Source organism: Pimephales promelas, chromosome 4 (genome assembly GCF_988280905.1).
Source record: "Pimephales promelas chromosome 4, fPimPro1.hap1.1, whole genome shotgun sequence".
NCBI classification, from domain to species: domain Eukaryota; kingdom Metazoa; phylum Chordata; class Actinopteri; order Cypriniformes; family Leuciscidae; genus Pimephales; species Pimephales promelas.
The window spans coordinates 33,875,221-33,888,030 of NC_142772.1; the positions used below are offsets into that span (position 1 = coordinate 33,875,221).

Below are 12,810 nucleotides of genomic sequence, written 5' to 3' on the forward strand. Positions count from 1 at the left end.
TAAGCAAATTTTAAAATGGTGGGGTACGAAACTGGGGAAAAATTAGTTTGGGTTTCATATGATATTTGTGAATTTAGAGACACTACATTAAAAAAGTGTTTGGAAATACCTAAATGCAAAAAAATTAAAAAAATTAAAAAAAAATTCATACATAAAATATGCTTGCATCAGGTGGTTATGCATATTGACCACGATGACTACACATTTACCAAATAAATTCCTAGATAAGCATCACAAAAATCACATGTCTTTGTCTCAATAAGTTTGTGTAACTGAATAATTTGCTCTGAGAACAAAAAGAAAAGATCTTTCTCTGGTCATTTAGAAATGTTGGAGCCAAAGGCAGTCCATAAAATGTTTGCCAACATCTGAGAGGAAGTAGCCAATTTCCAGCAAAGTGATGATTTTGTTTTCTCAAGCATGGGGTTTGAAATGTCACTTTTTCCCTTTGGAAATGTTTTATGCGACATAACTTTTTCTCACCTAAATTAATTTTGCAACTTGGATGTATTGTAAACACAGATAATAACTGTAATAACTGAGCAAGGCCACCGCTTGCTGTTTCCTTGGAGCGTAGGCACTAAACAAACTTGCAGAGAGACTCATTCAAACACACACACATTGACTAAACTACAGTACGAGCGTACTGTATTGTTGAAGGCCTTCGCTTTGAGGAAGATCCTCACCACCAAGTTAAACAAAAGGGCCTCTCCAGCGGCCTATAAGACAAACACTTCCTAGAGAAAACACAGGCAGTTACACTGTAACCCATACTGCGTAAGAGGACGCCCGCGCATGCACACACACAGCTGTGCAAATGCCCCATGGAGAGGTACAACTATGCGGATGTCTTGAGCCCAGAGCAAAGTAAAGACAATAGAGCCTTTGACAGTCTGACTGTTTCTCTATTTCACTACATCTCTCATGTCTCCAATTTTCCCAGTACTTGTCCTTTCTTTTTCTAATTCGGCCTTAGACTTTCATAGAATGTCTCTTTTTTATAAAAGCGAATTATTTACTCCACGAATTTTCCGAAAAGTATCAATTAGTTTCAAATCAGTTCAAAGAGGTTGAAAATCATTTGACAGATTTACACACTTAACAATTATATATATTCTTCTATTTTTAGCTTTACTAAATAGATTAGAAAGTCCTCACAGGAAGGTTTAAAAGGAACATTAAAGCTCGATTGACATAACTTGGGGCATAATGTTGATTACCACAAAAATGTATTTCAACATTACATACCGTTTCAAAACAAAAGTATAAATCACAAGATGTAAACAAATTGTTTTAACATGATTTCAGTTTGAAATCAGTAAAAAAAAAAGTCTAAAACAGGACTGTAAACAACACCACAACAAACACTTTACAGCTCAAATAATAAACAAATTATAGCAGAAGAATTGCTTTTATAAAATTAAGCATCACTTTTGCGTTTAAACTAAAATTCAATTGTAAGTGTCTAAATGCAAAAGTGTAATTTAAAAAAAAAAGGTTTACATAATTTTTTTTGTGGTTATCAACATTATATAACAAACGCTGGATTTAGATTCACTTCGAATATTTCTTTAACTGGACAACACAAAGAATCAAATTGTACAAAACAGCTGCATGTTTTTAGAGAGAACGAACTGGGTTTCCACCCTAAGAGGCCTCTCTGGGTAGGTGAGTAGGTTAATGTATGTCTTTGAATGCAAGTGCGTGCAGCGTGAGCATTGTAAACATACAGTGCCGCTCTGAAAACGCTGCACCCTGTGACCCTGGAAAGTGCTGCAGTGCAACAAGTTCATACATATACATGCATACACATACACTCAGTGAAGGCCTCTCTGGGAGGAAACACACATGTGACACTGCCAGCACACACACACACACACACACATGTTTGGCTCCTTCCTTTCCAGAGCGGCAGACAAATGCAGGGAAAAAAAAAACTGACCCCTTGCTGATTATTGCGCTAGTAAAAACATAATTTCTATCCATTAGGGTGAAGTCATGTGTCCATTCTACATACATACAATGATCATGCTGAAAATGGGTTGAAATTTAGAACAAACACGGTTCTAAAGAGAAACCGTCCTAGACACGTCTTAGTCTTAACTATCTTTTGGTCAAATTAGAGACATTCTGTGGCTCTAGATGTTTAATGAATGGTGGGGGGGGGGGGGGAAAGGAATAAAGAAAAATATCCCTCAAAGAGTTACTCAATGAAACCTTGTTTGGACTGTGGCCAGATGTCCTGAAACTGTATCGACATACATGTTACCTGTCAAACTACATTCCAGAGCGGTTCTTTCTCTTTCTGGCTTTAGAACGGACTCCTCAATCATTTACCTGTTTAAGAGAACCCTCAGCTCTTTCATCGTTACCGGCATGCATTCTGGCTTCTCAGTTAACCACTGAAATGTATGTCACAAGGGGAGTTGGGTTTCCAGTCTCACATTTTGTCATATTTTCATACCTGGAAATAGGACGCCTTTTGAGAAACAGGCTATTCTAAATGTCTCTTCTTCAACCAGACTAAATATGGCCAGAATAGCATCTTAAGTCAATCAAAATGTATTTATATATAGTTTTTAATGCATTTATCAGAGTATGTTATTATTGAAAGAAAAAAAAAACTGTCTTTGTAATATTAAAACAGTATTTTTTTTTCGTTGTAAAACTTTCTTTTTCTTCACGTCACTAAGGCTTTGCAGGCTATTGGATCCAACGAACTGAAAAATAGCTGCTTGGGTATTGCAAACGTTTATTCAGGTCTGTAACACACTTTTTATCATCCAATCAATACCCAATAGCCAAAAAGTCCCACTCCACTTTTTTTGTTTCCCTCAGAAATACATACTGTTAACATCAACATGAATTCCTGTTTCTTCTATAATACGTACATTATACATTTAATTAGTTGTGAACAGCATTTCATGTTGACTAAGGTTGAGTACAGTGTGTGTTTTGTGTGCGTACAGCTACATGACTTGCTACGCATGCTTCTCTGGACTACTACATATGAGAGTATAATAAACAAAGCGGTCACTTAGCTTTCTTCAACTGCTTTGGCTAACTTTCATACACAGTCTCATTCTGTCATGTGTAATGTACACAGAGAGGCACTCTCATGTTCTGCTAAGAAATGCTGAAACTTTAACGATGTGTTACGATACATTTCTGCTGGATAGAGTAAACAAAGACAAGGTGACTGTTTCATATCTGCAAAATACACAAAAACCCACAAAAGACTTGCACAAGAATGCCATAAACAGATGTTTCAGAAACATGTGCCGTGCTCTGATGTTAAATTTACCGAAATTAATCCATGAATTAACGCTGGAATGTGATTTTTTCTCTGTGGTTGGATTAACTACACAGAAGAATGACTGGAACGTGTTCTTTGGCACCTCCCAGTGCAGCAGGAAGCAGGGAGACAACAGGGAGTGTGCTATTTCCAAATTGTTTTGCTGCGGTCTGTGTGTTTCTCATTAAATAAATAAAAAGGTAAGAAAAAAAATGAAATTAGATCTCTTTAATATCTATATAGAATAGTATTTAAGAATCATTTTGTTGGCTTAAATATGCTGTTTCTATACTCATACATTTCAGATAATGTTCACACACTGCAAAGATTTATCAAAATATTAAAAGTCAGTTATTTCAATTATCTACTCCTATACGGAGACATTTTTTTAGTAGAAACATCTAAGAAAAAACTGAGGAGTGCATGCATTCAGTGTCTATGTACTGTATAGTGTAAGGAGCAAGATGCTTCGAATTCTAGAGAGCATTTCATTGGACAAGAAAATTTGAGAGTAGAGAGTAGAGTGATGTCATCAAAATCATTGATCCATTTTGGCGAAAGTGAGAGACTAAGTTTTGAAAGCTTTTATCTTAAATGAGAATTGTATCATTGTTTTGGAGCACAAATAACTTACGGTACAGATAACCTAAATAAATGTCATACTAAAAAAAAACTCTCATTTTATTTTGATTTCATTGGGACTAATAAAATATAAGCACACGTTAAAACTTTGGTCAATATGATAAAATAAGATTTTGGATGATGTTGGAGGTGGAGATTTATGGCCTTTTCTCACAGCACTTGATATATTTAAACTTATCAATTTGATGGCGGATCCAGAAAGGTCCAAACGACAATCACCAGTGACAACTAGAGATTCACCCTCTGTAAAATGCAAAAAGACTTTGTTCGGACTTCAGAGAGGCTACAGAAAAAAAGAGACTGCAACCGGACCCATGCGAAAACAAGGATACATATCGGAAGGACATTACATGTAATCACACAATGCTTACGTTGTTAACATTAACAATTTGAGAACAAAGTATAACATTAATTTGCACGGTTTATACTGTATGGTAACATAAGTGGTTTACTGCAATGTCAGAATCAGAAAAAATGTGGATGTTTGGGTTCTGTGGATGTCATACAAAAATACTATGAGAAATGATTAAAAATTAAATGAAAATGTAATATTTTCCAGTAATGCATATGGCACCAATTTATCTAATTACAGAAAATGTTCTTGAGCTATAAAAGAACAATCTCTTGATGTTTCTCTAAATTGCTGTCATTGGGTAAAGAAAAACAGAACAGACACATCCACAACCAAAGTGAAACGTTTTACAATACAAAATACTCATTTGCATGACTATCAGAAAATATTTTCATATGTGAGAATTTGCATCACTAAAGCTTATAATGCACAACTATAAATATGCATATGCCTGAGCTCTGTGAATAATAAATAATTATGTTCTTGTCACACCATTATAGAATAAGCTGCTCAAATACTATTCCTCCAGTCACACAAACAGCACAGTTGACCCTGCCTGACCCCTGCAACTGTGGCAACCCACTTCCTGTCCTTATTTTAGACTATTCTGGCATGAACAGTAGATGCACTAATCTAATCTCTGTAGCACCATTCACAACCATAAACTCTAGAATAGCTGTAGTAAGAGAAAAAAAAAAAACTACTTGTAGTAAGCAGCCTTCCTCTAATAACCCATAATATTCTAACACACTGTCAGGACTCTAGTGTAGGGTGACCAACTGTCCTGTTTTCCCAGGACATGTCCTGTTTTCATATAACAATATAACAATTTTCTATCCATACAGAGGAGGCATAACCTACTTTAAATGTATTGAAATTAATAAGGTATCTTTGAGTAAACTTCGAGTATCATTTGAGTTGGCCCATGTGTTTGCTGGGCCGAGTGTCCTGGTTTTTGGTAATCAAAATATGGTCACCCTACACTAGTGTAATTTACAGCACACTACATTCACCTAAAGGATTATTAGGATCACCTGTTCAATTTCTCATTAATGCAATTATCTAATCAACCAATCACATGGCAGTTGCTTCAATGCATTTAGGTGTGTGGTCCTGGTCAAGACAATCTCCTGAACTCCAAACTGAATGTCAGAATGGGAAAAAAAGGCGATTTAAGCAATTTTGAGCGTGGCATGGTTGTTGGTGCCAGACGGGCTGGTCTGAGTATTTCACAAACTGCTCAGTTACTGGGATTTTCACGTGCAACCATTTCTAGGGTTTACAAAGAATGGTGTGAAAAGGTAAAAACATCCAGTATGCGGCAACCCTGTGGGCGAAAATGCTGTGTTGATGCTAGAGGTCAGAGGAGAATGGGCAGACTGATTCAAGATAAAGCATCTTGGACTGAAATAACCACTCGTTACAACCGAGATATACAGCAAAGCATTTGTGAAGCCACAACACGCACAACCTTGAGGCGGATGGGCTACAACAGCAGAAGACCCCACCGGGTACCACACATCTCCACTACAAATAGGAAAAAGAGGCTAAAATTTGCAACAGCTCACCAAAATTGGACAGTTAAAGACTGGATAAATGTTGCCTGGTCTGATGAGTTTCGATTTCTGTTGAGCTTTGTGCCCTGGATGTCCATCCCACAAATCTCCATCAACTGCTATCAATATGGGCCTACATTTCTAAAGAATGCTTTCAGCACCTTTTTGAACCAATGCCACTTAGAAGTAAGGCAGTTCTGAAGGCGAAAGGGGGTCGAACACAGTATTAGTATGGTGTTCCTAATAATCCTGTAGGTGAGTATGTCTGATCTATTTCTAGATGGGGAGTTGTGTCCCTGTTTTGGTTGGAGTCACAGGGAGATAAACAGAATCATCAGTTGACTAGAGTGTTTGAGAGTGTATAGATGGTATTTTTACATTGCTGGGTCAGACTTAGCCCAAGGCATCTCTGTCTCACTCTCTCTTTCTTCATCTACAACATGACTACCCGTGTCAGATTCAAAGTCTCGCTTTGTTTATCTGTCCTGTTTTCTTCAGAATTCTCCTCCCGATCTTACAGCTCTTACATCTGTCACCTACTTGCGTCCTTAATGTTTGTGTTTAGCCAATTATAATGAGGTCACTAAGTCTACTTCTGTTTAGTGCGTCAAATGAAACCGAGTGTGGAGAGAGATCTCCGGAGAGTTCCTCAAGCAATATATTTTACATTATGTTATTGTGGTATGTTGTGTCATTTTAAGTATACTATCTTAGATTAAGAGTACTAATGTAAGACACACTACTGTTCAAAAGTTTAGGGTCAGTAAAAATTATTTTCCCCCCTAAAGAAAACACTTTGGATGAATTGACCAGAAAAGTGAAGACATTTATAATGCTAAAATATGTTTCTATTTAAAAATATTGCTGTTACTTTAAACTTCTGTTCAACGAATCCTGAAAAAAGCACAACCGATTTCAGCTTTGACATTTACATTTTAAAAGAATAAAGTTATTTACTTTTCAAAATATTACTGTTTCTTATATATCAAATAAGAAAGTTCTTTCAAAAACATTACAACTCCAAACTTATGAGCAGTATGCTCTGTTAAGTATCTGACCATATAGAAACTAAAAACATCTGGGATCTAGTAATAGCAAACTGAAAACCAGATTTAGTCCTCGATGTATTTTCAGCATTGCTGCCCTTCTAGCTGCCACACACTAAATTTAAATACAGACTGTCAGACTTCATCTAGCTCAAACAGTCTCATACGCTCCTTTGCATTTATAAGCTGAGAACTGAATTTAATGCACAGGACAGTCGACTTTACACGTGCTGATAGTCGAGCTTCAGTCGGCACATTCTTTTCATCTGAATTTAGCAGATATAAATTGCTAATTGGATTTTGTTGTTTTTTTTCTTAATAAAGGCAACCACAGGTAGTGAAGTCCAGTTTGCTTTGTATTCCAATACAATGAGTCCACATAAGATAAAAGTATTTATGATACTGTAAGCAATTATTATTTTCTTTTTTTTTAACTAGAAAATAAAATAATATAATTTTACTTTTATACTACTAAACATGCTAAGAAAGATGCTATAAAAACCATGAAAGGATTAAAAAAAAATTCATAACATTAATCAATTGATCTAATAAATATAAAAATTATTTTTTTTTAAAGTTACTGTTTAATTAAGGCAAATACAACTGAGAATACATGTGCCCGAACACAAAAGAACATTGACTACAGGTGCAGATCTTTTCTTTCTCTTCCTGTGAACTAACAACAGAAAGCAAGTAGAAAAGGAGTAATAGAATACGGCAAAGAAAGAGAAAGAAAGAGAGAGAGAGAGAGAGAGAGAGAGAGAGAGAGAGAGAGAGAGAGAGAGAGAGAGAGAGAGAGAGAGAGAGAGGGGTGGGAAAAGGCACTTTCGGTCAGTTCATATGAGGCATGGCGGTTTTGGCAGTTGCTCTGGGCAACATGCCATTGTTTACATGTGGGAGGGATGAAAAGCAGCTCTGAGCGACGCCATTGGCTGAGGTCAAGTTACACCATCAACAACTATTTTGAAATCTTGTGGTGAACCCTGCAGTGCTCCCAAATCCCTTCATTGAGCCTAAAATGTAAAATTAAAATTATTTAACTAAATACCATGAAATAATCAGAATTAAATTTTCTCAATATTGTGAAACTGACAAACTGAGTTCATGCATCCCAGCCGAAGATCACATGGTTATTTTCAAATAGCGATAGTTCATATAGATCATAGCCTATATATGCAGATGGTTTCTCATTAATTATTATGATCACTGTTGTTTAAATAATTTAGTTTTTACAAGGCAAAGTGTGTAATCTCCAGACATTGCGTAACAGCGCAGGAAGACAGAAGTAGAGCAAAGGTAAGGAGGGGAGTAGAGTATTCACAAAAATCCCAAGGACGCCAATAACAAATAAAAAAAATTTGCATCATCTTCCACTTATAAAGAAAAACGTAGAATATTTAGTTTATTCACGTTCTAACAAATGACAAGAAATAAATATTATATAAGTATATTTACATATTTAAGTATTTATAATCTAATCTAATGGGTTCTCCAGTTGTCATCTTATTCAGTTTAGCCACTCAAAACAGCATCCAACCAAGAACACAGCCTGCCCGTAATCTGAACTTTGACCTGTGAAGGATCAAAGTCCCTCATGACCTCATCGTCTCCTTTCACAAGCACAATGGGAGTCATCGTGACCTCTCACTCCTCAGTATGAGTCAGCTAAGAAAAAACCTGAGAACTAATAGGATTAAAAAAAAAAGAGGAGGAAAGGGATGAGATCAGACTGAATCAGATACAACAAGAAACAATTTTTAAATCACAGGTGCCGGCCGCCTCTGTTTGATTTTGTCCCACTTTTCTCCTTCTCTCTCTCTGAATAAAGAAATGACGACTTTGAATTAGGAGGTTTTATCAAGTGCTGACAGAAAGGTTTGAGCGAAGCAAGTGTTGAAAGTGCACTATATGACCAGTGGTGTGTGTGCAAGTGGTCAGAGGGGAGGATGATGACTGCATGACCTTCACATGTGCCTGTTGTTATTTTCCATAGGGGTCAGCCACTAAGAATGCACGGCATGCAAAGACCGCATGTGTCTCTCTTCCTAGTAAGCCCTTGTCTCTCCCTCATTCTCAGTCTGTATCTCTACCTCCCTTTCTGCTTGTTCACTCTGTTGTTTTTTTTTCTGTATTTTATCAGTTTATCTGCTTCTTTCGTTCTCCATAAGCACAAGCAACTTGTTCAAAAAGTACGGCTATTTTCGGCGGTTTCCCCTCAGGATATCCTTTTGGACATGCTGTATATTTTCAAACTCTCATGCAGATTATCATCCAACCACCCCTGAACCAGAAAAGTTACCCAACAACTTTTGCAGGCTACGCACACATTGCTAATGCAGCATAAGCATAAACAATTCAAAGCCCTTTAGCAAGTAACGGAGGAGCGATTGTATGGATTAAGGAGCGATATGTACGAATCAGAGCTTTTTCTTGCATCGCTTGGCTCATCAATTAGTCGACGGCATATGCAGACAGCTGTGATGAGCTGCTTTGATGCCGTCTGAACTATGTCTCTGTGTGTTCCCCTCAAAACACTGGGGAGAGAAAGAGAGAGACCGTCTCTATTTCTGGATGCAGTAGATGTCTGGACGTCTGAACAAAAGAGACACAGACGAGACAGACGAGGAAAAAGGCGGCAGCTGAGTCCATCACACACTGCAGCAGTGAGCAACCCCTCCGTTAGGATTAATACACATCCACAACACGCATGCAAACATTCCAGATGAGTATACGACACACACACGCATGCACACAAATTCGTATGACATTCATTCAAGTATATAGCATAACTCGCATACAGATCCCAATATTTCTAATTTTTACACATTTCACAGAGTAGACATGATGTCAGCAGTACTTATCAAGTATGTACATACAAATCAAACATTCTTGTCTGCAAAAAGTCTTTTTACCCTTCTAAACTGATCATAAGCTTCCAAAAGTGAAATACTGTTACATTTAAATCACGTTTAAGACATTTAAAGCCACGTGTTTAGATGAAGAAAACCTGTGAGCTAACTTTAGACCCTCCCATTGCCATGAAGTGAAAAACTGTACTGAGAAAAACATGTTTATGGTATCAAAACCTAACCTCACAAACACACTCACTCTCATGCACACGACACTCAGCCAGACTCCAGAAACATACTTACCCACTACTCCACAACTTCAGCCGTCCGTTTCGTTTGGGGACAGTTCTTTATATTCATGCAGAGATATCTGAAAAACATGTACAACACACGTTCTGCTCTGCTCCTCTATTTCACTTTACTTTCTTTCCTCAGTCAGTTAAATCCAGTTTAAACCTCTTCCCTGAGCAAAAAGTGCAAGAGCGAGAGAGAGAGAGAGTGTGTGTGGTAGAAGCTAGTGAACACTCCAGACACAAACGCTCAGTGAAAAGACCACTGCCACTTTTCTGCATACTCGTCCACCCCCCACCCTCCTCTGCTCCGCTCTCCTGCCCTCCCCTCTCAGAGACTCAGCCCTGTAGCAGAGCAGAAGCCATCTGGTACAGGCCAAAGTCCACTGCAAATGCAGTGCATGTGTGTGTGTGTGTGTGAGAGAGAGAGAGATCAAGAATTAAAATTGACTGTTTGCACTGTATTACATTTGCATCCCCACAGAGAATGAAGTTATGTAAGCATACAGTGTGTCTGCGTTTCTGAAAAAGAACCAATGGAAGTCGTGGCGGCTTACTTGGTGCCATTGGCAAGAAAAGACACGGGGGGAGAAGAATTTTTTTTTTAAAACTTAGTAGTTCTATACATGTGTTATCTTAGTGTTCCAGTACAGCTTTCAATTAACGTGCGTGGGTCATGAAGCTGCTGCATATAGTTATTTGTCAATTATGTGTTAGTTTTCTTTAGCAATTGAAAGACAAAACAGTTTGACAATAGCATACAACTTACCATTAAAGTGCCCCTGTTATGATATTTTAAATGGGGTTTACATTTTAACATGGATTTATCTCTAAAAACTGTTTAGCATATAACGCTAGTATATGGGGGCATATAATAAGTAAAAAAGAAATCGCTAGTTAATACCACTAACAAGGCTCAAAATAGCCCCACACTAACACAGTAACATAATGAGGGTCCCAACATGCAAAACGAAGCATTGAGAAGTTTGTAAGTGTACAGACAGTTTAATAAGAAGATATTTTATAAAGACAGTCCACTTTGTGTATACAGGCAGGAGCCATCTTTGGAAAACCGTACCACCCCTTTAGTAAAACACGTGGATGAGCTTAAAGGGATACTCCACTTTTTTGGAAAAAACCTAATTTTACAACTCCCCCAGAGTTAAAAAGTTGGGTTTTTACTGCTTTCTAATACATTTAGACGATTTTCTGATATTTAGAAGAATCAGTAACCAGACAGTTTCTGTTCCCATTGACTTCCATAGTATGGAAGTCATACATCCTGCCATTCTGTCATTCAGTTTGGAGTTCAGGATATTGTCTTGCCCAGGACCACACCCCTAAATGCATTGAAGCAACTGCCATGTGATTGGTTGATTAGATAATTACATTAATGAGAAATTGAACAGGTGATCCTAATAATCCTTTAGGTGAGTGTCTATCCACAAGTTTCCGAGGGGCGCTCCTGTAAAAAATAAAGTGGGTGAAACTTCCGGCAAAACGGGGGAAGTATCATTCCAAAGGTATTTTGTGTGTTAGTTAGCGAAGAAGCTAGCTGTTTTTCGGAGAATTATTTTACTATTTAAAGACGCAAATCTTTATGAGAGATGTCGTTACGGAGCTCAGGGACATCATGTGCTGTTAGCGGTTGTATGTATAACCGGACTAAACTAATTCAGTGGCTTAAACATGATTGTTTTGAACATAAGCTGAAAACGAAATCACAGTGATCCTACCAGAGCCCGTCTCTGATCCTGCCAACGACTGTAGTTTCCATCACCTCCCAAAAGACGACGAATCTTCCAGTGTACATTTGTTTAAATTCTTAATATTCTATAAACTCTATCAGCATGTGATTGGCTGTTTTCTACTGATGTTGCACCTAAACTCAGGATCTAAGCCTGTGTTGACAGAATACCAAATGTGCCAGTTAATGTATTCAAGTAGCACATTCATTTATAATTTTGAATAAACTCCAAAGCACAATGACTAAGTGTGTATTTTTTATTTTAATTGTTTGTCAGCTCGCACAACTGTCTGTCACCATGCCTTGATGAGTATTGATTATTAATAATGTTATTATAATACTTCCAATCAACTACTGCGGAGGGTAAAGGTACTGTTATTTCACCCTTTTTAATTTCGTTGAGGTTGTGTTCCCACATCGTTAGCTAGTTTGGATCGCTATAACTTGAATGACTGTCAACTGTTGAATGAACAAGTGTCAAGCATGTCAGATCGCGCTTTGTTTACTTCCAACCGGAAGTCGCGCCCACTTTTGACGCAAGGCATCATGGGGCGTAGGAAACTTGTGGATACAGTGGGGCCAAAAAATAGTCAGCCACTGATTGTGCAAGTTCTCCTACTTAGAATAATGAGGAAGGTCTGTAACTTTCATCATATGTACACTTCAACTGAGAGACAAAATGAGAAAAAAATGATTTTTAAAGAATTTATTTGTAAATTATGGTGGAATATAAGTATTTGGTCACCCACAAACCAGCGAGATTTCTGGCTCTCACAGACCTGTAACTTCTTCTTTAAGAAGCTATTCTGTCCTCCACTTGTTACCTGTATTATTGGCACCTGTTTGAACACATTATCTGTATAAAAGACACCTGTCCACAGTCTCAAACAGTCACACTCCAAACTCAACCATTGGCCAAGACCAAAGAGCTGTCGAAGGACACCAGGAAGAAAATTGTAGACCTCCACCAGGCTGGGAAGAGTAAATCTACAATAGGCAAGCAGCTTGATGTGAAAAAATTAACAGTGGGAGC

The 12,810-nt window shown here is 37.6% G+C and overlaps 1 long non-coding RNA gene across 2 annotated transcripts in view; it reads right to left on the reverse strand.

Moving 5' to 3' along the window:
- LOC148981733 (uncharacterized) overlaps positions 1-12,810 on the reverse strand; it is a 70,736-nt gene that overhangs the window by 50,423 nt on the left and 7,503 nt on the right. The window contains exon 1 of one of the 2 annotated variants that reach the window (XR_016168346.1): positions 10,044-10,460. The exons of the other annotated variant lie outside the window; for it this stretch is intronic. This is a non-coding gene — a long non-coding RNA (uncharacterized LOC148981733). Of the gene's footprint in view, positions 1-10,043; positions 10,461-12,810 lie in introns of those variants that run through there. 2 annotated transcript variants of the gene reach the window in all.